Source organism: Choloepus didactylus, chromosome 4, assembly GCF_015220235.1.
Source record: "Choloepus didactylus isolate mChoDid1 chromosome 4, mChoDid1.pri, whole genome shotgun sequence".
NCBI lineage: Eukaryota > Metazoa > Chordata > Mammalia > Pilosa > Megalonychidae > Choloepus > Choloepus didactylus.
In genome coordinates, this window is record NC_051310.1 from 102,555,743 (window position 1) to 102,581,220 (window position 25,478).

Below are 25,478 nucleotides of genomic sequence, written 5' to 3' on the forward strand. Positions count from 1 at the left end.
GTGGGCTGTCCTACCCTCACTGGGCTCTCACACCCTCGGGCTCAGCAGCATGAGGGTAAGAGGGCAGAGGGTAGAAAGAGGGTAAAGTTTGGCATCAGTCAGCCTGGGTTCAAATCCTACCCCACGAACCCTAAAACTCCCAGAGCAATTTGAGGCCACTCTTCTAACTTCCCTAAACTTCAGTTTCCTCATCTATAAACGGAGGCCATAAGCACTCCCAGAACTCCCCTGAGTGTGAAATGAGGGGGTGTGTGCAAGGTGGGAAATGGAAGCTCTGGGTGGGGATCTGACCTGCCTCCCCAAGCCTGTCTACCGGCCCCCCATGTCCTGCCAGCCTGACCCCGCGACCTCACTTGCATTGCCCAAAATCCACAGGCGAAGGGGGGAAAAAAATCTATAGTTTAAAAATAAAGTGGAATTTGCCTCTCATTAAAATGAAGTTTGTCACCTCTATCATAAATTGTCCTTCTCAGCTGCAGAAAAAGGTCCATTAACACTTTTTTTTCCTTCTCCAAATGAGGCGAGAGTGAGTAGGTTTGAAAATACCCATGGGCAGCAAGAAAGCCAGAGAAGCCCTCTTCCCACTCCCCCTTCTCTCCCAGCTACCCCCAGAAGCCAAAAAATCATTGTAATTATCTGTCTGGGACCGGGCTCGGGGAGAAAGCCTTAGCACGGTTCGTTAAAGCGCCAATTAGCGGGAAGCAGCTCGGCTCTGGGGGCCGGGGCTGGGGAAGGGGCTTCAAGCTCTCCCTGCCCTCCCGCCACCCTCCGGCCTTCCACCCACTCAGCTTCACCTGGTTCACGGGCATTTGCTGTCAGGTAACACATGGTCAGGGGCTGAGGAGAGCCTCCCCCTTTCCCCAACTTCAAAGGGTGGGCTCATAAAGAGAGAGACAGTGGGTGTGGGGAGGCCAGGAAAGGGGGACGGTAGAGGCTGCACCCTAACCAGGCCCCCGAGCCCAGGACCCTGCAGAGCCCCTCGCTGGACGCACAGGAGGAGAAGCCCTGTCCCCAGGGCCTCAGTCTCCACATCTGAGCACTGGGGGCTGGACGATGTGACTGCTCAGGAGGCAGCAAGTCCTGGATTCCTGGGAGCCCTCAGCACAGACAGAACGGACAGAACATGGAGGGGCAGGCTGAGGGTGGGGAGCTGGAACCCTGAGCATGTTCAGTTCTCATATTTATAACAAAGATGGCCAACATTCAGTGGACTCCTACTACGGGCCTATTATGTGCCAGGCTTGACTCAGTTTGACTCAATCTTCACACAACGGGCCCTGCAGTGAGCACAATCCCCGCTTTACAGATGAAGAGGTTTGGGGCTTGGGAACAGCCAAGTAAAGAGGCAGTTAGTAGGATGAGGCACGAACCTAGGCAGGCCGACTCCAGAGCCTGAGCTCTGAACACGACGACAAACTGAGCCATCCCAGAACCCCTCCACCCCAGCATCGGACACCCCTTGCCTGCTGCCTGCCCAGCCCTGGATCCCCCCACACAAGAAGGTCAAGCATGATTCTCCAGCCCTGAGACCCTTTCACACAAGCCACCCCATGGGAGGGGACTATTAATGTGCTCACTGTACCAAACCCAGGGCTAAAGGCACCTGCCTGGGGCCACACAGCCCGGGCGGGCAGAGTGAAGTTAAGACTAGCACTCTCGCCCCCACCCACAAGGCTCCCACCCAGCGCCCACTTCAAGACCAGGACCCTCACTCTGGGTCCAGGCGGCCCCCACCCCACCCCAGAGACTCCCCCTCCCAGAGCAGAGCTTCTCTTCCAATACCCTCTGCTCAAGGAACACTGAGAACCTTCCCAAGAAGCAGCTGCCCCTCCCTGGGCCCAGAGACCCCATCTGTCCTGCCCACTCAGGTCTCTGGGCCCCACCCACCCCTTCTCTTAAATCCTGGGAGCACCCCTATGGCTCCCGCGAGCCCTCACAAACAGCATCCCTCCTCAATTCCCTCCTCCATGGCTCCAAAGGGGACAGCAAGCCATGAATTCTGGGAGGGGACCCAAAACCTCTTCAGCTCCACCTACCAAAACAGCAGTTACTAGACCCCAAATGGGGAGCCCTCCCGCACACTTGACAGCCCTCCTCAGCTGTGGGAGGCTCAGGCTCTGGTCCCTGCCCTGCCAGACCCTCTAGGGGACCACGGGCCAGCCCATGTTCTTGCTGGCCTCAGGGCAGAGTGGGCAAGGGGGCAGGAGAGCCCCTGCATCCTCCCCCAGCCCCCTGGAGGACAGCCTAGGAGACTGGAGAGGGTATGCATGGCGGGCACCTCACTTTCCAGAAGTTTTTCTGGAATTCTCAAGTGAGCAGGGGAGGGTGGGCTCTTCACTCACATGAGATGCTGGGCCACTGTCCAATACCCACTCTGTCCTTAGCCAGGCTCTGCCAACAGCCCTCCTGCCCATTCACTGCCTCTCCCAGGGCCCTTGTCACTCCAGCATCTTCCAGTTTAGAGTCTACCTGGAATCCAGAAAGAACCCCCCACAATTCCACTTGCACACCCTTAGACACCAGAAGCCGTGGGGCATCCAGCAGGACCTAGATCCAACCCCTACGAATTGGGCAAGACTCGTCACACTCACGTCCACACATACTTGCACATACACGCTCACACACACACGTGCTCACACATGCATTCATACACACACAGGCTCACTCATACTCATGCGTGCTCACACACTCAGCTTGCTCACATACACTCATGCACACTCACACACTTGCTCACATGTGCGATCTCAAGCACCTCCCCTTGAGCAGAGTGTAAGTGCCAGTGGACCAGTGACCCGCCACACATCGCCAGTCCATCTGCACCCCAGTTTAGGCCAGCGACATCAGTAAAGAGAGCAGCAGGCTAATGAGGCAGAGGGTGGAGCCCACTCAGCAGAGAGGGGTCCTGACCCTCACTGAGCCCTGGTCATGGTCACATACTGAGCCCTAAACCTGAAACACACTGAGCCCTGACCTTGGTCAGAGATCACCAGCAGGTGCTCCTGGACTTCTACCTCTTTCCCATTTACCTGGGTCTGACCATCTGCAGAGGAAAGTGGCCAAGAGGAACTTGTTCTTACTCTCCAGCCCAGAGGTCCTTCACACCCTCGGCGTCCTGGTTCCTGCCCCAGAGAGGCCAAGCACTCCAACTGAAGCCACACAGCAAGTCAGGCCCAAGCAGGGCTGGGGCCCAGGCCTCCTATTGCCCAGGCCTAGGGCTCAGGGGCAGTGCACACTGTCACTCATGTCACACGCCAACTTCCTCCTAGAACAAAGGACAGCAGGCCTTGGGGACTAGGACAGGCCTTTGAATCAAGTTCCCCCTCCCGTCCCTCTCCCCATCAGGAATTCCCTCTCCAGCCTCCCTGACTATCCAGCCCCTGCTTGCATACTTCTAATGACAGGAAGCTCACCACCAATCAAGGCAGCCTGCCTACCTGTAGCTCTCATTGGAGACTCCTCATCCCCAGTCCTGGCTCTGCCCCTGAGGCAGGGGCCGCCCATTGAGGCCTAGTCAGAGATTTCTGGACAGCAAGTACAGTCCCTAAGCCTGTCATTCCCCAGGTTGTAGATTCCATGCCTTCCCCACCTTCTATCTCCATTAACCTCCCTGTGGGCCTGCAGGGTCCCAGGCTGGAGCACTTACTAGCTGGCTGAAGGCCAGTCCCTCAGTCTCTCTGAAATGAGACAACTTCGGTGAAGTCCCGGCCCACGTAGCTCTAGCAGCATGTGTCTCCTTCCCATGCCCACCACACCCAGCCCTGGACAGTCCCCAGCATCCCAGGCACGACTAAGCCACCCCAGCCATACCCTTCTTCATTCCAGACTCATTGTTCCTTGTGATACAGCCTCCCACGGCCTAAGCCAAGACTCTGCAGCAGCCCCTCTCTATGTCCATGCCTCTCTAGGACTAGAACAACCTTGTGGGGGTGGGTCTCCCATGTGCCCACCACTGAAGAGTTAGGGAAGGCCGCTAACTCTGAAAATATCCCCCTGCCAGCTTGGACTGTCCCTAAGGTTGGCCCTGAGCCAGAGGCTAGAGGCTAGAGGATGTCCCCCAAACCCTGGCCTGTAGTGGGCACTCCCCTGCTCCCTCTCCCCAGCTGCCCAGTTCCAGGCCTCCAACCCCCACCAGCATCTTCACCATGCCCTCATTAGCACAGCTGCTATCCCTGAGCTCCAGGCTAGTGAGTTATGACCCATCCCTCCCTCCCAAGGTCCTCGCCATCACCACCATGGGCCCATTACAGCGTGCACATCTGTCAGCCTGTGGTCACAACTGCCACCGCCGTTTCCAGGGAGACAGATTCCATTTATGATAGTATCAACAAGTCCAGCCCCTACCCCCACCTCCCTTTATGGGGATGATGATTTGGGCTGTAAATATCACCACATGTCTTCCCTGCAGATTCTAACACAGCCAGAATACATTGCCGTGGTCGAGCTGGCCACCACCATGACCAGGGAGCCACAGCTGCTTGGATACGACACAAACTCATTCCTGCCACCCTCTCACCATGCCCAGGGCCACGAGCGAATCCTTGTCCACCCCACCCCATGCAACCCCTCCTGTCCTGCAAGCTCTAAGATGGAGCCTGCTGACAGCGAGGCAGCCTGGTGCTGGGGGTCACTCCCCCAGGGGCTTCGGCAGGAAGAAGGGAAGGAAGCTGACCCCTGACTGAGCTCACAGTGTGGCCACCAAGCCCTTCTCCCAACAACACTATAGGAAGCTTATGGAGGAGAAAACCCAGCCTCTGTTGGGGGAAATTACTTTTCCAAGGTCACACAGCTGGTCCATGGGAGAGCCAGGATTCGAACCCAGATCCGAGTACTGCAAGGCTCCTTCTACCACAGCCTGGATCCCCTGGCCTGAGGGCCTAATAGCTGACACATATGGACTGCTCCCAGCAGGCCGGGCTCTGTTCTAAGCGTTTTTCATGTTTGAACTAATTTAAGCGTCACCATGACGCCATGAGGTCAGCACTGCTAAGCACCCATTTTACAGACAAGACACTGAGGCATAGCCAAGGCCATACCCCTTGAAGGTGGAGCAGCCAGGATTCAAAGCCAAGCAGACTGGCCCCAGAGCCCAGCTCTTAGCAGCTTTGCTCAGAGCAGACTTATAGCTGGCAGGGAGGTGCTCCCCCCGCCTCACGCCTGGCCCTTTCCTCACTCCTGCCCAGCAGAGATGGCCCTGGTCCCTGAGATAGCACCGGGGAGGGAAGCCAGGTGCTGGGCTGACACACGGTGGGTGCTCACCCAGCCTGCCCCCAGCCCCCAGGAGGCTGAGGGCATGGCACTCCGCTCTCTCCAAGCCTGGGTCACCAACCACCCACCCGAACCCCTCTTCTGGACCACCACCATCTTACCCAGGCCTGATCCCGCAGGCTTCCTCATCTCATATGGTGGCACCCCCGCTTCGCAGCTGCTTAGACCCAAAACTGTAGAATCAACCCTTAACTCCCCTCCTCTCTCACCCCTACAGCTCATCTAACCATCAGCAAATCTTGAAGGTTCTACCTTGAAATTCTGTCTAGAGTCTGACCACTCCCCACCACCCCCACCGTCACCACCCTGCTCCAAGCCACCACCTCTCTTCCCCGGATTATTGCAAAAGCCTCCTCCCTGGGCTCCCTGCTGCTCTCCCTGTCCCCCTCAGGATCCACAACGCAGCCTCCCTGGGATCCTCACAACCCAACTCAGATCAGGTCACCCCTCTGCAGTGTCTCCCATCTCGGGAAGAAAAAGCCCTTATGGCAGCCTACATGTTCTGGCCTGGATGGCTCGGACATTGATTCCTGCCTCGCCAGCCTCCTCACTGTTCCTCACACAGACCGCAGGCTCCCACCTCCTGTTCCTCAGGTGTCCACACGGCTCCCGCACCTCCTTCAGGTCTTGGCCTAAAAGTCACCTTCTCAGCGAGCCCCTCACCCAGGACATTTCCTTTGCCCTGTTCCCACTTGACTTTTTTCTTCTTGATATTTATCACTAACACAATATGTATTTTGCTTATTTATCTTATTTAATATGTCTCCCCTACTAGAATATGAGACTCATGGTGACAGCCTACCAGACCCTAAAGCAGTGCCTGGCCTGGTTAGTGCTCCATAATTTCAGCCGTTCATTGGCTCCATGCACATCATGGAGCCAGATACCGAGGAGGTACTGAGACCCACAGCGAACCACTCGGCCCTGACAATGACCATCCAGGGTGTTCAGCACAGTGACAGAGAAGCCCAGAGTACCATGGGAATTCAGAGGAGGGAGAGACCAACTCAGACCAGGGCATTGGGAAGGTCATGCTGAGAAGGGCTTTGCAGGATAAGCAGGAGTTCACTGGACAGATGAGATGACATCTTCACACCTGGCAGGAGGAGCTACAGGTGCAAAGGCAAGAACAAAATAGCAAGACATGTTCTTGGGACAGGGAGGGGACGGTATGTGGGACTAAAGTGGTAGGGCAGGGGCTAGGTTGTGAAGGGCCTTGAAAAGCTGGCCAAGGGGACTGAGCCTTCCCTTGTGGGCAATGGTGGGCCGTGAAGGGAAGACATGGCAGATGTGAGGGTCTGTAAGATCCGCCACTGAAGACAACTGACAAGTAGCCTGGATTTGGGGATAGGTTGGGGTATGGGGCCAGGATAAGGGGTTAGGAGTTCCCCCAAAATGAGGCCTCAGCCAGGAGGCAGTTTAAGCCACAGGGTCACTATGGAGGCCCCAGCATGTGTCCAGATTGTGCTGGGAGGAGAGCTAGGGAGAAATTAAACCAGTTTTCCAACAAAACACCAGGCCATGCAGCTTCAACGTAGCTTGGGGAAAGGAGTGCTGGGGTGGCAAATCAAGGAGAACTTCCTGGAGGAGGCAAGGTTTGAACTGTCCTGGCAGCTGGAGACAGGCCAGCACCAGGCCAGCTGGATCTCCCAGCACCCAAGTGGGCCCTGGCCAAGCCAATCCTTCATCTGGCCTGCAAAAGCCCTGGCAACTTCTTTGCAGTTTAATTCCTCTGCTGAGGATTTCAGAGGTAGTTTCTGGGTTGATGGAAATTTGCATCCTCCATAAAGTCTAGTCAGACCCCTCAAGGCAGAGGTAGGAAGCCAGAATTTTGTAGCTCCTGAGTGGGTTCCAGCTTCTCCCTCTGCCTTGGTCAGACCCAAGCCAGCCAGGAATCAGCAGGCAAAGGCCGCCCCCCAACCCAGGCTCCTACCCCTAAGGGGGCTGCCTGGAAGTGGGGGCCTGGGCTGGGCTCTGAATGTCAGGAATGATCAGGATATGAAGAGAGGATCTCTAAATAAATACACATTTTTCTGAGATAAGTTTAATTAAAGTGGATTTAAAATTAATTTGCTTTAAGAAAATTTGAAGTGTGCCCTAGAGGATTTCAGAAGCAGGGCAAGAGTCCCTGAATCCAAAGGCTCCGTGTAAGGGCCTGGGGGCGGGGTGAGGGGGGCACCCCATGCCTTGAGCACCATGTCCCAGAAGGCAGTGGCTCACATCTGCGTAGCCTCCGTACAGCCCCAGGCCTGTTCACATGGAGGAGGCAGGCGGGTCGGCTCCACTCTGCCAGGGGGAAGCTAAAGCCCAGAGGGGCAGTGACTTGCCCAAGGTCACACAGCAAGTCTGTGGCAGGTTCCAGTGGGATGCGCTAGTCCTCTCTGCCAGCCCTGGGCAGTTAATTCATGCACAACACACCCGAAGCCCCTATCCCCTGTGCCCCCCGCCTGAGCTGCTGTGCCCCTGGTTCCTCTCATCTGCAGAGTGGGGACCCCTTTGCTGTGACCATCTGGCTCCTCCAAGGGCCGACATGGGGAAGGCAAGGCAGAGGGAAGCAGCCTGGGGGTTAGGACAGGCGGCAGTTAAGGGAAAGGGCCCGAAATCAACAAGCGTTCTGGAATTTTAAGTAGTTTTTGGAGGAAAACACAGAGCAGGTTCAGCTGTAGCAATTTGCTCCAGGGAAAAATTATGTTCCCATGCTCTATTATACAGAACAGAAGGAACATTTGGTGGGTTGAATACTTGTTAATTTATTTCTCTGTTTGTTAATGGGCCCAACACACGCGCATGCTTGCACAAATGCCCACACACACACACACTCACACACACACGCACACTCTCTCTCAGGCATCAGCAGGAGACGGCGCTGGGTTCCCCGAGTTTTCCTGCCCTCTTCCTATCGAGTACCTCGTAGTTTCTTGCTTCCTCCTCTTGACATGGGGGTCTAGAGGAGGGCCATGCATGGTATAGGGATTGAAGGACCCTCTGTTTCCTTATCTGAAAAATGGACCTGACAACGTGTTCGGGCAAAGCCTTTGACCTCAGAACAAGTGTGACCAGGTGTGAGGAGTTGTTTTGAGGTTGTCTGCGGACACACAGGAGGTCCCCGGTATTGCCTGAAGGACTGATTCTCCACTTGGATGGCTCGCTGGCACCCCAAACTGAGCAAGTCCAAATCAGAATTTGCATGCTTCCCACATGCCCAGACTGCTCACCTCAGAAGACGGTGCCGAGTCAATACTGTCGTGGGACAAACTGACGTTACCTTGACCCCAGACTCTGAGCCCCCACCCCACAGCCAATGTCCATCCAGCACCCCATCTCCGTGGCCACCTCCGGCCGTGACCCTGCGCTCTCATCAGGAGCCCGTGCCCACCTCCCCATCAGGCTCCCTGCTTTTCCTGCCACGGCCTCCAATCCATTCTCCACACCGCAGCCAGAATGGAATTTGAAACGCAGAAGTCAGAGCCTGTCACTCTCCTGCTTAACACCCTCCACGCTGCCCACCGCTCTCCTAATAAAATCTATTCCTCGATAGGGCCGCCGAGGCCTCCGCTTCCCACTCCTCTCCCCCTCGCTCCCATTCCCCCCCACCCTGCCCCAGTCTTCCTCTGGTCTTCAAACCCACACCCTCCTTCCCGGCTCCAGGCCTTTGCCTCGGTGCTCTCAGCACACCCTTCTCATGGCCGTCTCTTCCCAGACTCTGAGGACTCAGCTCCAAGGCAGCTCACCCCTCCGCCCCAGCCACTCCCTCTTTCAGGGCCCTTCCTGGCTTCGTCACAGGCTGGCCATCCAAATTATCTGTTGATTTGCTCCCACAAGAATGTAAACTACCTGAGGGCAGGGGCTATGTCTGGCCATTCCAGGTACAGTGTCCCCAGCACCTAGCACAGCGCCTGGCAGGTGGTAGGTGTTTCATAAACACATAAGGAGTAAGCAGTTGAATGAATGGATGGATGGATGGAGGGATAGATGGATGGAGAGATGGATGGGTGGATGGAGGGATGGAGGGATGGAGGGATGGAGGGATGGATGGAATTGAAAAGGCAAGTCAGCTCCAGGACAGAGGACGGTGGAGGGAAGGGTCTCCCACCTCGGAAGGGCCTCAGAGCCTCTTCTGCTCAGGTAAGACCCTGTTCCCATCAGGAGAGGGAGCAGGGCAAGGTGGGGATGAGGTTTCTGGAACAGCACCTGGGATCCAGGCCCTTTTCTCTAAACAACTTCATGAAGCAGACTCAAGGAATCAGACTGAACCAGGTCTGAGTCCTGGCCCAGCCACTTTATGCAACATACTTGGCCTCTCTGGGCCTCATTTTCCTCATCTGTAAAATGGAGATTATAAGAGTATTAACCTCACAGGACTGTTTTGTGGATAAATGAGATTGTGTACAGTAAGTATCTGACACCTGCCTGGCACAGAGACATACTCAAAAAATGCAAGCTGACGATGGTAAGAATCCCAACTCTCACAAATGAGCAAGCTTGGAGAGGTCGTGGGAGTTGCCAAGAGTCCCACAGTTGGAAAGTGGGACCAAATTCAGGCTTGTCTGATTCGGAGACCAGTGCTCTTTCCTCCACCCCCGGCACACCCAGCTGGCAGAGGGAAGTGGAATACACGCAGTCTTTCTCACTCATTTGCACTTTAGTGGGGTCTGTTTATGTTCCTGCACATGAGTGGCTTAGCCTCCCTTTCCCCCAGGTACGGCACGAAGACACTTTAGGAGGCTGGGCAAGCTGGCCAAGGTGGAGACACCCCACCCACTCCCGAGGTAAGGGAGCTGGGAGCAGTCAGTCACCCAGGCCCTGTACTGGTAAACTGAGGCAGCTGAGCTCAAGTCTGCTGAGCGCCTCCCTTGGATGGGCTGGTGTGGAGGGATGGGCCTGTCTGAGTCTCCAAAGCTCTCAGAGGAAGATCTGGCTCCCATAGCAGGGGAGGGAGATTACTGTGTAGCAAGCACAGCTCCCACCTGGCCAAGGGCACAGAGAAAGGAGGTGGCAGGACCCAGACTGGCTCATGGACCTGGAAGATCCAGAACCTAGAGGTAAGGCAGCCTAGCAAGGACCCTGTTCAGGCCCGGCTGGTGAGGGATCACGGCTGCTGGGGACCAAGGCACCTTCCCCTTACAGCAGGCACACATGAAGAATTATTACTCTGGTGAGCAAACAATTTGTTACAATATCCACCGTGCACTCTTCCTGGCTGGACGCCCTGTCATACATCCTAGATTAATCCCGGAAGTCATTCCATTCATTTAGGACATGCCTGAGTATGTCTCCTCTTTTATTAGGGAAATCTTTCATTGTTTTGAGGCACTCATAGGTTTTAAACTGGGGCTATTTTAAAGGCTCCCTCAGTGGCTGAGAGGCACGACCTGGCTTGTGGCTGGGAAGGCCTCCTTGGTCCCCAGACCTCGAAGAGCCTGGAAGACCCCAGAGAGGAGAAAAGGACAGCATATCCCCTCCAGGAAGCCAGGGTATGCAGACCCCAATGCTGTGTGGTGTTGGGTCACTCCCTCAACCTCTCAGAGCCTCCCTGAAAGAAGGGAAAAGCCAAGGAAAACTGCATATTTGGGTGTCACTCTATCCAGCTCACCCAATGAAGTCTCTAAAATCCACAACCCTGGGGAGAGGCATAGAACCACTGAAAAGGCACAGCATCTGGAGTTGAGATTTGAAATGTAAGCTGAGCGAGTCGTTAGTCTCCCAGAGCCTAGGTTCCAGCTCCTTAGAATGAAATAAGTGTGACCCCCCCTCCCCATGCTGTTGAGCAGGTTTTAAAAGGCCTTGTTCAGGGCAGGTTTGACTCAGCTTAGCAAACAGTGGGTGCTAGAGAAGAGTGAATCTGCCGGCCCTCCCAACCAAGCACAGAAACCTCGCACTTCTCCATCTCTCAGCCCTGGAGAAATCAGACCCTCTGGTTCCTTAACTCCCACGAGAGGCTGCTCTCAGGTAGCTCACACCCAACCCTGTGCGTGCTCCTCCTGCCTGGCCTTTGCTTGCGTTATCCCCAACTGGGAGTGCCCTCCCAGCATCTCCTGGCTTCCCCAAATCCTCCTGGACAGTAAGGACCAGTGTCTTCCAGGATGTCCTCCCTGACTGCTCCAGCCCTGACCTTCTTCCCCTCCCTGAGGCTCACGGCATTACTCCTTGGTCCTTCTGACATGTTGCTACTGGTAGGGAGGGATAATGTCACCTACTCATTTTGTGGCCACCATGCCCAGCCAAGCCCAGACAAAGCCACCAGGTGCTCAGGAAGAGGGTAGAGGACTCCCACTAAGGGAGAACATCATCTCTGTGAGATGGGAATCATGATATCCACTGTGCAGATGGGGAACCTGAGGTCAAGAGAGGTGAAGCACTTGACAGGGATGTGAACCAGCCCCACCAAATGGTGTTGTTAGGACACTGCACAAATCCATGCCACACACATGAGCCACAAACCCTGAGCCTGGCACACTCATACCTGCTATACCATCTGATCCTCACCAGCCCTCAGGGAGGTTGTCACTGCTGCTACCTGGGCCACCCAGGAGGAAACTGAGGTCCAGAGAGGCTGGGGCACCTGCTCAGGGTCACACAGGCAATAAGGGGCAGGGATGGGAATTGACTCCAAGTTTCTCAGCCCCCAGAGGCTGCTAACCCAGGATGCCATCCTCCCTCCCTGGTGCCTACTCTCCCTCGTGCTGTGAGACGGCCCCTCCCTGTCCCCAGCCAGTACACCCCCCTCTCCCAATTATCGCCCAACACCAGGACTCCAGGGAGCTGCCTGCGTGGTCGGTTGACCTTTTGGCAGGCCTGCCTCTCGCAGTTCTGGGTATTTACACAGGCAGCTGCGATTGCCACGGCTCCTGGAAAGTAGGACACACTGAGGAAGGAGGGGGGAGATGGCAGGTGTGGGCTGCAGACATTCCCGTGCCCCTCTCCACCCTGCCTGGACAGGCAGCCACTCTGGCACTGTCTCCTCGAAGATCTTGGCAATTCCTGGAAGGGGATCCTGTCAGGGTCTGGGGTGCAGGCCTGGGCTGCCGAATGAGGAGCAGGGCTTGACCCATGTCTCCTCCAGCTCCTCTCTGCTCAGTAACCTAGAGGGCCCCAGGGGACATGGAATGAGAAGCCCCTTTGAGCAAGAACCCCTCTCCGTATTGAGGGGTCACCTGACTTCTCCAAACCTCCATCTCCTCATCTGTCGATGGGGACAGTTAACAGTTGACCCACAGGTACCAGGAAGACATAACAAGCACAACTGGCACACTCTAGGCACCAGGTAAATGCTGGTTTACCCCAGCAGGATCTGAGGATGCACTTCTGGAACACCCAGCAGACACCCAGCTCCAAGTGGGAAAGATCTTGTCTCCCAGGAAACCAGCAGGGCAGCACCAGGTGGGGGTGCCAGGCTGAAAGGCAGGCCAAAGAGCAACCTGCCAAACACCCACCAACCACACCTGGGATATTGCCTTGAGAGCGGGGCCAGGGCACCAGGGACCCAGGAGTCTCAGAAGCCAAGAAGATGCCATCTCCTCCCTCCCGGTTGCTCCTGAGCATGAGGTCCACAAGTGTCCACCACTCACACTCCCTCAGCCTTCTCCCAACTCCATCCCCACCCGAGTGGGAAGAGCCAGGGAAGCCCCACAGGAGTGCTCCCCAAGGGCAAATGTGCTCCCCACCCAGCTCAGCCAGGGTGGCTGGAGATGTCCGACCAGAAGAGACAAAACTGAGAGCCATTTGGAGAGGACAGAGGGGTCAGGGTGGAGGTCACGAGCTGCACTTGGTTCAAGGCCCAGCCTGGGGGCCAAAGGCCTAAAGGCTGTGCTGGGTAGGGGAGAGGACAGTCCCCTTCTCTTTGCCCTGCCCATGTACCCCCACCCCACCACTGAGCAGAAGGGAGCTGCTTCACCCCCTACCCTCCCCCCATGCAACTGTGGGCTCTCAAGGCCTGGGGTGTCATCTTCAAAGTCCCCCTCACCCTTGTCACAGGCTCTACTTGGTCTCTCTCCAACCCCATCTCAGCCCTTTATTATTCAGAAGAGCCTCTTGATTGAAAAGGCCTCTAAGGCATCTCACAAATAAGAATCCTTTAATTGGGAAGTTGTTAACTTCTCAAAGAGGAATTTTAATTTTGCTTCCCCACCATCTCCTCTCCCAAAACGTGCAGGCTAAACGCAAAAGGCTAACAAAGCACAGGCACCACCCCCCGTGGCTTAGGGGGGCAGAGGCAGGAAGGGCTTCTGGTCGGACATCTCCAGCCATCCTGGCTGAGCTGGGTGGGGAGCACATCTCATCTAGAAGGGCCCCACCCCACCCACACAGACCCCAGACCCCCACCCACTGACTGTGAGAAGGCCTCTCTCTCCCTGTGGGTGCCTGCTCCATAACCCCATCATCACCCCATGCTCAGAACAAAGGGTGGCAAAATGCCAGAAGGGTTGAAATGATGACAGCCACCCACACAGGGCAGGGACCACTGTCTGCTGGGACCCCAGAGCCTAACGCTCATGAATAGTTAGCTCCCCTCAGCCACCTGCCATGACACACTCCTGGCTGATCACCAGGATTCTCTTCATTGAATGTTTACTATGCACCAGACACTGCTCTAAGCCCTTTACATGCATCATTCTACTTAATCCACACAAGGTCAATGCTATTCTTATTCCCAATTTAGTGATAACGAGACTGAGTCCCAGAGAGATTAAGTAACTTGCCTAAACTCACTCCATTTGCCAAGCCAGGATTTGATCCTGGGTAGTCTGGCTCCAGAGATCCTGGATTTGATCAAATCCCAGGACTTGATCTCCTGGCTCCAGAGAGGGCACACCTCCAATGGCCACCTACCCCTGCCAGCCCCACCCGCTGTCTGAGCGCACCGTAGAGGTCAAGGCTGTGGCCATCTCATCTAGAATGACTAAAGGAAAGATGAGCAAAAACAGAGCACCTTCCATTCATTCTCTCCTTGGAAACTCACCACAGGCCCATGAGAAAAACAGGCAGGATTGTCCCCAATTTATACTCAGGTGGACTGAAGCGCAGAGAGTGGCAGCACCTGCCCAGGTCACCATCTAGGGGGTGGCAGAGCCCGTAGGAGCTCCTCACCCAGCCCCAACGGTGTGTCCCTGTGCTTCACCCAGAATGTACAGGGCTTGAATCATTATGGGGCACACACCTCAGCTCCGACTGACATCCCAAAGCTGAAACAGACCTCAGGGAAGCCCTGGTGCTGCCCTGAGGCCAGAATCTCCTCTCCACATCCCTGACGATTCCGTGCGACCTCAAGCCTCCATTTGCACACCTCAAGGCACAAGACCCTTGCCCCACCAAGGCTGCCTGCGTCCCTGTGGGGCAGCTCACTGCTGTGGAGATCACAGGGCTGTTCCTGCAGACCTGGATTTTAGTGCTGACTCGGCCCTTCACTGGTTGTGTGACCTTGGGCACACCCCTGCCCCTCTCTAAACCTTAGTTTGCTCACATCCCCGTAACACTGCCTGGCACATAATAGGTGCTCAACAAATGCTTATTGAAAGAATAATAGGGAATAACAGCATCCATCTTCCTCATGGCTGGAATTAAGGATGAGCTGGGATGAAGGATGTGGCCATGCTCTAGAAACTTAGTCCAAAGACATGCAGTGGGGCTGGCTAGGGCAGCCGCAGACCCGGCCTGAGCAGAAAGTTGCCAAGTCTTCCAAGCCCTACACTGCCCAGTGAGGTCAGTCCTTTAATGGAGGGCAGGGTGAGAACAGGCAATGCTAATTACCCAAGGATGCCCCAGGCAAGCAGTGGTAGAGGCCTCCATCCATCAAGCTGCAGCCATGTCCTGAGCCCCCACCGCCACCCTGGGGGTGGGAAAGGAGAGCTCCCAGGTGACAAGTGTGCCCTGGACCCAGGCAGAGCCTAGACCCATCCTGGAGGCTTCAGGCAGGCAGGCTTCAGCTCAACCAACACAAGGAAGAGCTTTCTCTGTGTCAGAGCTGCCTCCAAGAACAGGGCTGTCCTTGAGGGAGTGAGGTCCCCGTCTCTACAGGTGTGCAAGTAAAGGTCAGAGGACCATTCTCTCAGGGACGCTGCACTCCCCTGGTGTGAGGCTGGGTTAGGCCAGTGGGTTCCCACCAGGCTGACCATCACAGGTAAATGGATCCGAATGTCTGGGTGGACCCAGGGATCCCTCTCCTTAATATCACCCCTGGGTGGTCCTGGTGAACAGCCAGGCTTGAGCACCTGGGCTGGGAAGAGCACTGTGATTTGAACAGGATAGCATTTAGGAAGAGCTTTGACAACTGTGCCCGGGGGGCAGGGCAGCATGTAGACAGGAGACCTGAGGGACAAAAGGACGAGGAGGGCAAAGATGAAGACAAGTGGAAGATGAGGATGACAATGTGACAGGGTCAGGGGAGGGAGAACAGTGAAAAGTACAAACAGTCAAAGGGGACAAGGGGTTGGGGAAGTTAGGGAAGAGGTTCTAGAAGAAGTAGGATTTGGCTGGTGGCAAGAGATGGAGGAGGAGAGCTGCCAGTTGGAAAAAGGGAGGGGGCAGGAAGGAGGGGCTTGAGCCAGATCAAGAAAGGCCTTGAATAACCAGAAGGATTTCAACCTTAGGCAACAAGGAGCCACTGAAGGTTTTTGAGGAGGAGCATGGCATGAAGGAAGACCTGTGGTGGGGAGGGCTCAAAGGGGCTTGGGCTGCTCCAGATTCCCCTGAATCCCTTTAGGAGGAAAGGGTGGGAGGGTTGGACCCAGGATCAGGGGCCCCCTCCCTGCCTGGAGCTGCCCTGAAGGATGTTACAGAATGATGGTGCCAATCATTAGGCCAGTTGGGTGGAGTTTCTCCAGGCTGGTAAATCCAGAGACCTTGTCTGCAAGGCTGAGGTAACGGGCTCACCCATCACCCAGGCCAGATTCACCCTCAATAGCCAGGCCCAGATTCCTTCCTGTGTGTTCTTGCCCAGGGCTGCTGATGACTCCCGCATTGACATCTCCAGACCCAGCCTCTTCCCTCAGTGCAGGCTTTTGCACCCACTGTCCCTGCAACCTTCCACAGGACATTGGCCCTTAGACCTAACATTCCAGACAATACTCTTCCTTTTCTCCTCCAAATCCACTTCTCAACCACCCACTCCTCAGCTCAGCCAAAGGCACCAACACCCACCACATTCTCAGGCTACCCCCTGGCCCTCTTCTCCCAGAACCCACTGCCCAGCCACCAGCCAGCCCTTCCGAGCACCCTGCACCCGACCACTCTCCCCACTGTACGCTCTTTCCCAGGCACAGCCCTGTCTGTCATCTTCCCCTGGGCTCCTGCAGGGGTCTCCTAACTAGCCTGTCAGCTCCCGTCCCTGCCCACTCCCACCCCCAGCATGTCTTCTCCACCAGGCAGTGACAGGGAGCCTGTAATTCAGCAACAGCCTCCAGTCACACTCCAACCCACCTCCACACTCAGAGAAACTCCCACCAGCTGGCAAGTGTCACTTCTCAGCCCCTCGTCCCCATCGCTGGCCTCTCTGCTGGTCCCAGCTCAGGGCCTGGGCAGACCCTCTTCTCAGGTCCCTGCTCAAATGGCACCTCATCCAAGAGGCCTTGCCTGGCCACTCTGCAGAGAATAGCTCCCTCCATGCCAGCTCCCTTTTTTGGCCTTTTGTCCCCTATGGCACTTACTACTCCCTAATATGTATATAATATATGTTATCTGGGTTTTTTGGCTGTCTATTCTGTAGGAATTAAGCCCACTGAGGGTGATAACCTGGTCTAACTCACTCACTCGTGGAGGCTGGGCATGTGGAACAGTGCCTGACACGTAGCAGGTGTTCAATACACATGTGTTGAATGAATGACTGGATGAATGAATGACCTCAGTAACCATTTGTGCAGTACCCATTGAATGTCACAAGGGAAAATGGGGGCGAATCAGGCTGGACTCACCCCAAGAGTCCCCACAATCCATGGGGAGAAGGAGCCGCAGGGTGTGAGCAGTGCTGGGGTACACAGGGGAGGGGACTAGCTCCACCCAGCTGTCAGGGAAGTCTCCCTGGAAGAGACCACTTGCCACCCCACCCTCCCACCCTGGCTGTCTGGCATCCTCACCATGGGCCATCTCCCACCCCCACCAAGGGGATAAAGGGGGGTCCCTCTACCTAGCCATGCTGAAGTCAGTAAATGCCTCAAGCTGGTGTGTGCACCCCACCTGCGAGGAGGCGGCCCAGGTAGGCTCACCAGTGAGCAGAAGGCCTTGATTTAAACACCACTCATCCCACCGGTGAGCGAGAGTCCTTGGCTGGAGCATCCGGGCCCCCAGCCTCACCTGCCCCTCCCCTGCAACCACAAGATCCCTGGAAGAGTGGGGGGCAGGGGGAAAGGGCGAGGAAAAACCTGGGCTTCCCCCAGGTGTAGGAGCTTTGCTGGGTCAAGTCCCAACTCCCCAGTGCCTACCTAACCAGACCAAGGGCACCTCGCTCTCAAACACCCTCCACACTCCCCACCTCTCCACCCTGGCTTAGGCTGCACTCTCCTCCCTGCTCAGACATTTTCTTCCCAACATAACCCTACATATGTCATTGTGTTTCGCCCAAGTGTTATTTATCATGACAAAACATTGGAAATAATCAAAATACACAGTGGAGAATTAGTTAAACATGCTATGGCACACACAAGCTGGAACATTACACAGCCATTAACAATCGTACTTTAGAAGAGTATTTAATGATGGGAAAATGATCTTGGTATAGTATTAAGAGCAAAAGGCACATTAGAAAACAGTAAGTACAGTTTGATCCCAATTATGTCATAAATATATAGTTTGTAAAAGACTGACAGGCAAAATACCCAAGCGCTTACATTTTCTATAGAGAACATTCATTATTTTTTATAATCAGAAAAATGGAGTGTTTTTAAAAGAATCCTACAGACCTCAAGGCTCAGCCCAGGTGTCACCTCCTCCAAGACCCCCAGGCTCCCAGCTCAGAGATACCTCCCCACCCTGCATCCCCCCAGACTACGTCAGGACCCCCTCCTGCCTCCCTGCCGGCTGAGCTCCCCTGTACCCTGCGCTGTGGGTGCTGCCATCTGCCTTCCCAGAAATGGTGGGATAGGGCCAGGCCACTCTGCCCCCTCACCTCCCACTCCCACCCTTCCATCGCCCCTGGCCGCCTCCCGGGCAGCCCTGACTGCATCCCCTCTCCCCATCACCCAGCAACAATTACAGGTTAAACTGAAAGGGCCAATTAGCTGCTCATTCAACTCAGGACTGACTAAGTAGCAGGAATATTTTGATGGAGATAAAACTGGACTTTAAAGCAAAGCCCAGGGCTCCTGGGAAGGAAAGCCAGGCCTCGGCTCCCTGCCATGCCCACCAGCTTCCCGGAGGGAGGACAGTACTGGCTAAGCCGTGGCCACACTACAGCTCTCACCAACTCCTTCAGGAGCAAAGGGGGTTCAGGCCCATTCCCTGCTGAGATGCTAGGTCCTCTTCTTCTGCAAAGGGGAGATAATATTCCAGTCGAGCCTGCTGCCCAAGCCTTCCCCCACTGTTCTTCCTGTTGAGCAAAGTCCCTCCCACTGCAGCCTTCTGTGGCCTCAGAGAGGCCTCTCAAGAACAGGGGATTGGCCCAGTACAAGGTGGAGGTGACTTGTCCAAGGCCACACAGCAAGCCAGGGGTCAAGTTGGGTAGCAACTCAGGTCCCCCACCTTCCCCATCTCCCACCTCGTTGGGACATGCTGCAGTTTGTTCACGTTCCCTCTCGGGACATAGAGGGGGAAGGCCTGTCACCTCCCACATTCTGGGTGTCCTGCTCCTCATAATATGGTCCAAGAGGACATCCACACTGCTCACACAGAGCCAAGGGCATCTGGCTGCCAGTGCTCATCACACACACATGCATGCACACACATACATACACGCCTGGCAGTTGAGCCCCCTCCTGTCCTGAAGGTGTGTAGAGCTGCACACCAATTCAGCTGTGGAGCCCCATGAGGCTGCACCTGTTGGAGGCAGTGCTGGCCTCTTGACAGTTTCTTGGACCCTGATTGTCTCGGTACATGTGTCTCCTCTCCCTCCTGACCTGGAGTCATGCACATATTTGGTCAGAACCAAGGACAGAGCCCTCTGGCTACCATCAGAGGCCTCCCACACCACACAGGAACCCCATTAGCCAGCCCTGTCCATGAAGCCGTGTCACTCGGAGGAAAGCCCAGGATTCCGAGCCGGCTACTGAGCCCTGCCGCAGCAAGGGCACAGGGGGCACCATCTGATCAAACCTCCTGGACTTGGTTGCATGTGGGGAGAGGGAGATGGGGGAACCTCCAGAAAGAAGACCTCATGACACCTTCCCTGCGGCTCTCCCCCTAGGAACCCCATGTCCACCCCCATGGCCCACGCCACCCCCACTCTGCCCCAGCGGCCTGGAGTGGCCTCTTACCTCAGGTCGGGTAGGAGTCTAGGGAGTGCTCCTGGGCTGGGGGGCCGGTCCAGCTTGACTCAGTCGCCCTCTTTGCTCTTGGGCACCAGGACCTCAGGGCCTATGGGCACAGGAGGCTGTGGGGAGAAATAGGAGATGCGTTGTCAGCCAGAACATGGGATGGGGGGACGTTATGGGGGACAGTGGGGAACCCTGCGGATGGGTCTGATTGCATCCGGCTGGTCAGTACTCACATCACACACTCACACACTCACACACATCCTCTCACCCACTGACACACACTCACATACATCCTCTCATCAACTGACATTCACACACTCACATGCATCCTCACTCACTGACACACGCACTCACACATCCTGTCACCCACTGACACTCATACACTCATACATATCCTCTTACCCACTGACACACTCACATGCATCCTCTCACCCACTGACACACTCACGTACTCACACATCCTTTCACCCACTGACACACACTCACACACATCCTGTCACCCACTGACACACACACACTCATACATATCCTCTTAGCCACTGACACACTCACACAATCCTCTCACCACTGACACACACCCTCACATCCTCTCACCCACTGACACACACATCCTTTCACCCACTGACACACTCACACACATCCTCTCACCCACTGACACACTCACACACATGCTCCCAGCTGGAGCAGGCAATGCTATGGGAACAGCAGAGATTCTGGGCCCAGGCAGGGCAGGGTTTGAATGCGCTTCTCCCACTCACTTGCTTGGTAACCTTGGAAAGGCCACATTTCTGAACCTCACTTCCCTCATCCATCAAATGGGGGCACCATTCCTTCTGCCAGGACTGCTGGGAGGACAGTTGGAGAGCAGGAGCACATGGCTGGTACACAGTTGGTATGCAGCCGACTCCAGCACCTGCCTTCCTGCTGGGCGGGGAGCAGGAGAGCACCCAGGGTGACTCTCCCTGGGCCTGAGCCTCGCCCTCCCGGTTCCCAAGGATTCCCACAGCTCCCACCCACCCACTGCCACTGCTCCAGCCTCTCCTGGTTGAGTCTGCCACCCTACATTCTCCAAGGGCTACTGGGAATGAGACCCCACATTCCATGAGTGAAAGGAACTAGGGATAAAGTCCACGGCCCTCCCTGGCCTCCAGGCCTCTGGCTCCAACCCTCTCTCCTTCACTTTATCCCACACACCCCCACTCCCACACACACCCTCAGCTCCATGCACAAACACACCAGGCATGTTCCTGCCTCAGGACCCCTGCACCCGCAGTGTCTTCTCCTGGAACACTCTCCCCCCAGCTGTCCACGTGGCTCAATTGTTACTTCCCTCAAGTCTCTGCTCCAATGATGCCTCCTTGGTAAGGCCTTCCCTGACTGCTCTGTATAAAACAGCAACACCCCAACCCCTCCCCACCTCACCTACCCTGCTTTGTGATCTCCCACAGTGCATTTCTTCATTATCTGACACCCCTGCCCCCTCAAAGGCAAGCTCCATCAGACTAGGGGTGCCTTCTGTTATGCTCAGGGCTGTCCCCCCAAGGCCCTGATCAGTGCCTGGCACACAATAGGCGCTCATTCAGCCTTGCTGAATAAACAAACACACAAGACAAACCATCCTGCAGTGGTTTGGGATACCCAGGCTTCCCGACAGGATGACACCTGAGCTGACACAAGTAACAGTCCACTCAAAAAGGATGGGAGTGGAGAGAACATTCCAGAAAGAGAGCTCAGCCTGTGCAGAGGTATGAAGGCCAGAGAGAACGGGGCAGTCAGAGTTTTGCTCGGGGCACAGGGGCCTGGGCCTATTTCCAGGTAAGGGAGAGGTGCAGATGGAAACCGGGGGGGCCACAACAGGCCCGGATGCAGGTGGCTCATGTCCAGGAGCACTATCTTGATCCTGGGGGCCCAGGAGGGCCACCAAAGGGCCGAGCAGGGACAACACCCACAGATCTGGGTTTGGAAACTACCCTTCTGGCTATTGTATGGGATGGACCAGGCAGGGGCAGGAGGCGGTGATAGGAGCCCAGGAAGGAGACGACAGGACTCAGACCAGGTGGTGACAGCAGGGGAAAGCAAAGCAGAAATGTAGACTGTGGAAGCAAAAGGCTTGGTGGGGAAGGGGTCCCAGGGCCTTCTGGCTGGGCAGCACCAGGCAAGAGAAAACCACATAGGCAAAAGCTCGGTTCTCCTAAGGGCCCCTTACTGCTCCAGTATCACGTGGGGCACCCACCGTCCATTCCTTCGAGGCCCTCTCACCTTAGCCCCCCAACATCTTCCCCAGCCCCAGCCTTCTTCCCCCAGAACTCCCAGCCAGGCCCAGCTCTCCCCAGCCCCCATAACACCCAAAACTTCCTACCTCCAAGCCTTGGCTCCCACTGTTCCCTCCTCCGTCCGCCCACTTAGGGCTAAGCCCCAGCCTCCTTCAAAGCCCAAATGAGTCCAGTCGCCTTGGAAAGCCCCCAAGGCCTCAACAACACAGGTCTCCACCCCCAGGCTGGAAGTCCAAGGATGCCGTTCACCCCCAGCTCTCCCTCTTCCTGGCTCTGAAGCCCTGGACAGTTTCTCTCCTCTGAGCCTCAGTTTCCCCACCTCTCTAATACTCGAATGCCTGTCTGAGCATTTGCTGAGAGGACCAGATCAGATCCATGTTTCTCAAGGTGTGAGACACACTCCCCTGGAGGGGCAAGGGGGTTTAGGTGGTAAGGAGACAAACGTTTTTATTTTCATAGTTGTGTGTTTATTTTTCTGTGTACCGAGGGGAAAATGACTGGCACATTATGCCCATGAAATCACGGACGTGCGGCTTGGGGATTGCTGTGGTAATCGCCTTCCAACATGAGTCAATGCAAAGACAAAGATTAGGAAAATACGAGTACAGGTGGTACCCAGAAGGGGCTACAAGCGAGAGCTAAATGATGGAAGGGAAACACTAGAAGGTGGCATCTGGCTCGGTGCCTGGCTCATGGCGGGCTTCGGGAGGGCCAACCACCCCCTTCTTCCCTGGAGGGCCAGGCCAGCCCTCCTTTCCTCTTGATTCCCCGGAGGGCACCATCCAGCACAGGCCTACGTCCCCGGGGGATGGGATGGCTGGAAGGACGGATGATGGATAGATGATGGATAGATGAGGCTTGGAGCCAACTGCCACAACATAAGGGGAAGATGGCAAAGGCTTCTGGGTTCCTCCCAACATCAACATTCTGTCAAGTTTAAGATGATCATGGTGGAATTTCTAGCCAAGTGGTAGGTGAAGATGGAGGGATTTTTTGGGGGCAAGGGTTTCTCCACTTTACAGGCGGCAAACTTCTCCATGAAGGGGGCAGAGACATGGGCACTGAGCAGGTTCCAGGGCCCACCTTGGCCTTCCCATCCTGATAACAGAACCACAAAGCAGTGTGGATGAGGGTGAGAGAGGGCCTGCCCAACCCCATGCTCCACCAGCCCCCCAACCACGCCTGCCGCTGTCACACCTCCCAATGCTGCTGATCCTGTATATAGTAGTGCCAGCCTGGGTCAGAGGGATGGCCAGAGCCTGGCAGTTCCTCAGGCCCCTGTCCCCCAAGCCAGGCCCAGCAAGGCAGGGTGGCTGCCCACACTGGCTCCTGGAAGCCTGGCATGAGTCAGCCAGGCCCAGGCCAATATGGGCAGCCCTGTCCCTGGCAGGCCTCCAGACCACCTGGCTGGCAGCCCTGAGTCCAGATCCACCTGAGCTGGCTGGGCACACCATCCCCACAGCACGGCTCCCAGCTCCCAGCTGCCATGTTCCAAGACAATGAATGGGCCTCCTGCTCCCTTGCCCCCAAACCTTTCTGAAGCTTCCACTCTCCTCAGTGGCATCACAAGGAGTTGCTATGGAAATGAGACCACAGGCAGAGCATGACAATGATTTGGGGCAGGGGAGGAGACGCAGTGGGAGCTGGCTGCTCTCCTGGACACGAGGCCTGCCTGTGTGCCAGGTCCCAGCAAGGACATGAAATCTCAGCTGCAGAGGCTGCACAGCCAGGGGGCAGAGGAGCATGGCAGGGGTGGGGGCCCCCTACCTGCCCTCCTGGCTCCTTGCACACTCAGGAGAGCCCAGAAGAGCTCTTGGAAATGGGTGTCTGTGTGTTCAGCAGAATTAACATGTGTCCCAGAAACCGTGAGGCTTCCAAGGAAATGGCTACTCAGGAGGCTGCCAACAGAGGTTCAGGACTGTGGAGAGACACCCAGTAAGTGCTCAGCCAACAATGCAATCAAGGAGGAGGGCACCAGAAAGTGCGTGTGGGTCACGTGGGCATGTGCCTGCTCTGGGCAACACGGCCACAGAACCACAGAGCTTGAGAAGCCCATGTCCCCCGTACAGATGGGGAAACCGAGGCCTGACGAGGGGCTGGGGTCTCCAAGCAAGTCAGCTGAAAAGCCAAGCCCAGAACTGAGGCCTCCTCTTCCTTTGACCTGAACCTTCTAGCCAACACCCCCAGTTTTTCATTCATTCATTCATTCATTCATTCTACCTTTGGTATGGGGCTACTATGTGCTTGATGATTAGGACAGAGAGATGAAAAAGACACCGCTCCTGCGCACCAGGAGCTCAGAGAGGAAATCAGCCTTCATGGTTAGGGGGAGGATGCCAGGACAGAAGTCCATGGGCTGCAGGAGCCCAGGGAAGGCTACCTTGGAGTTTTAGATTATGCACTTCTGAGTTGTGCTTCTTCAAAGAGACCTCTGGGTTCCCCTTGATTTGTCTCCCAATTGCTCCCTCAGCTCAAGGTCCCCTCCAGTCCCCATACTGTGAGGCCTTCAGGGTGGGGCAGTACTGAGCCCCCTGAGGCCCCCATCTCCAGGAGGTCATTCCGGGATGTTCTCATCAGCACCCCCAGCCTCCAAATAATGAGGAGCCATGAGGAAAGTGCACTGCTACAAAGAAGCAGCTCGAAGAATGGTGGTGCCCCCACTCCTCCCCCTACTCCCCAGACTCAGCGTGTCCCTGCATTCCCAGCACCTCCTGTGAGCCAGGCATTACTGGGCCTGGGGTGGGCAGAGAACAAGTGAGCCCCAGTCTTTGGTCATCACCCTTCCGGAACTCAAGTCCCTATCTCTTCATCAGCAGCACACAAATTCTCCCCTGTGTTTGGGGGGAGGGATGGGGATGGAACTGAGCGGACAAGAGGGGACACCTTCCAGAACTTGGCCTGGAAGTCCCACCAGCTCTAATGTTTCCCATGTGGGCCAGGCCTCCCGGCAGCCAGGTGCAGCCTGACGGGGGCCTATTTGACACAGGTGGAAACCGAGACCCTGAGAGGTGGCCGCGTGGACCTGGGGAGTTCTGTGCTGACAAGGCAGGACAGGGAAAGACAAGGGAAGATAGAGTGAGAAGCCAGGTTGTGGGCGGTGGGAAGGGGAGGAAGGAGGCATAGACCCCAGCAGTCTGAGAAGGCTTCCTGGTGGAGGAGGGCCTTGGATTGGCTCAGAGCCTGCCCTCAGGCTGCTAGCAGGAAATGAGCATCTCTAACAGAAAGAACTGGGCCAGGGCATGTAACCTGGGGCTAAGCTGCTGAGGAGGGGCGGGGGGAAGGGGAGCATGTACCATGGCTCCCAGCCCACTCCACTGAGGGCCACCCCTGATGCCTTCTCATATTCCTAATTACTGCTGCCTACAGGAACACAACCAGGGATGGGAAAACAGCAGAGCTGTAAAAGAGGGGCAAAGCAGATGAATGCAGAGGCCCAAAGAGAGACAGAACAACAGAGAACAAAGCCAGATGGACAGAGCAGGAGGCAAAAAGATGAAGATGGATGGACAGACAGGGGCCGTCCCTCCCTCCCCCAGAGTCT

The 25,478-nt window shown here is 55.9% G+C and overlaps 1 protein-coding gene across 3 annotated transcripts in view; it reads right to left on the minus strand.

The window, feature by feature from the left end:
• The window catches only part of LINGO1 (leucine rich repeat and Ig domain containing 1), a 194,988-nt gene that overhangs the window by 150,666 nt on the left and 18,844 nt on the right, over positions 1–25,478 (minus strand). For all 3 annotated transcript variants that reach the window (XR_005216403.1, XR_005216402.1, XM_037833339.1), the window contains exon 2: positions 19,665–19,780. The gene's annotated coding sequence lies outside the window, so the exon portion shown is untranslated. The remainder of the gene's footprint in view (positions 1–19,664; positions 19,781–25,478) is intronic.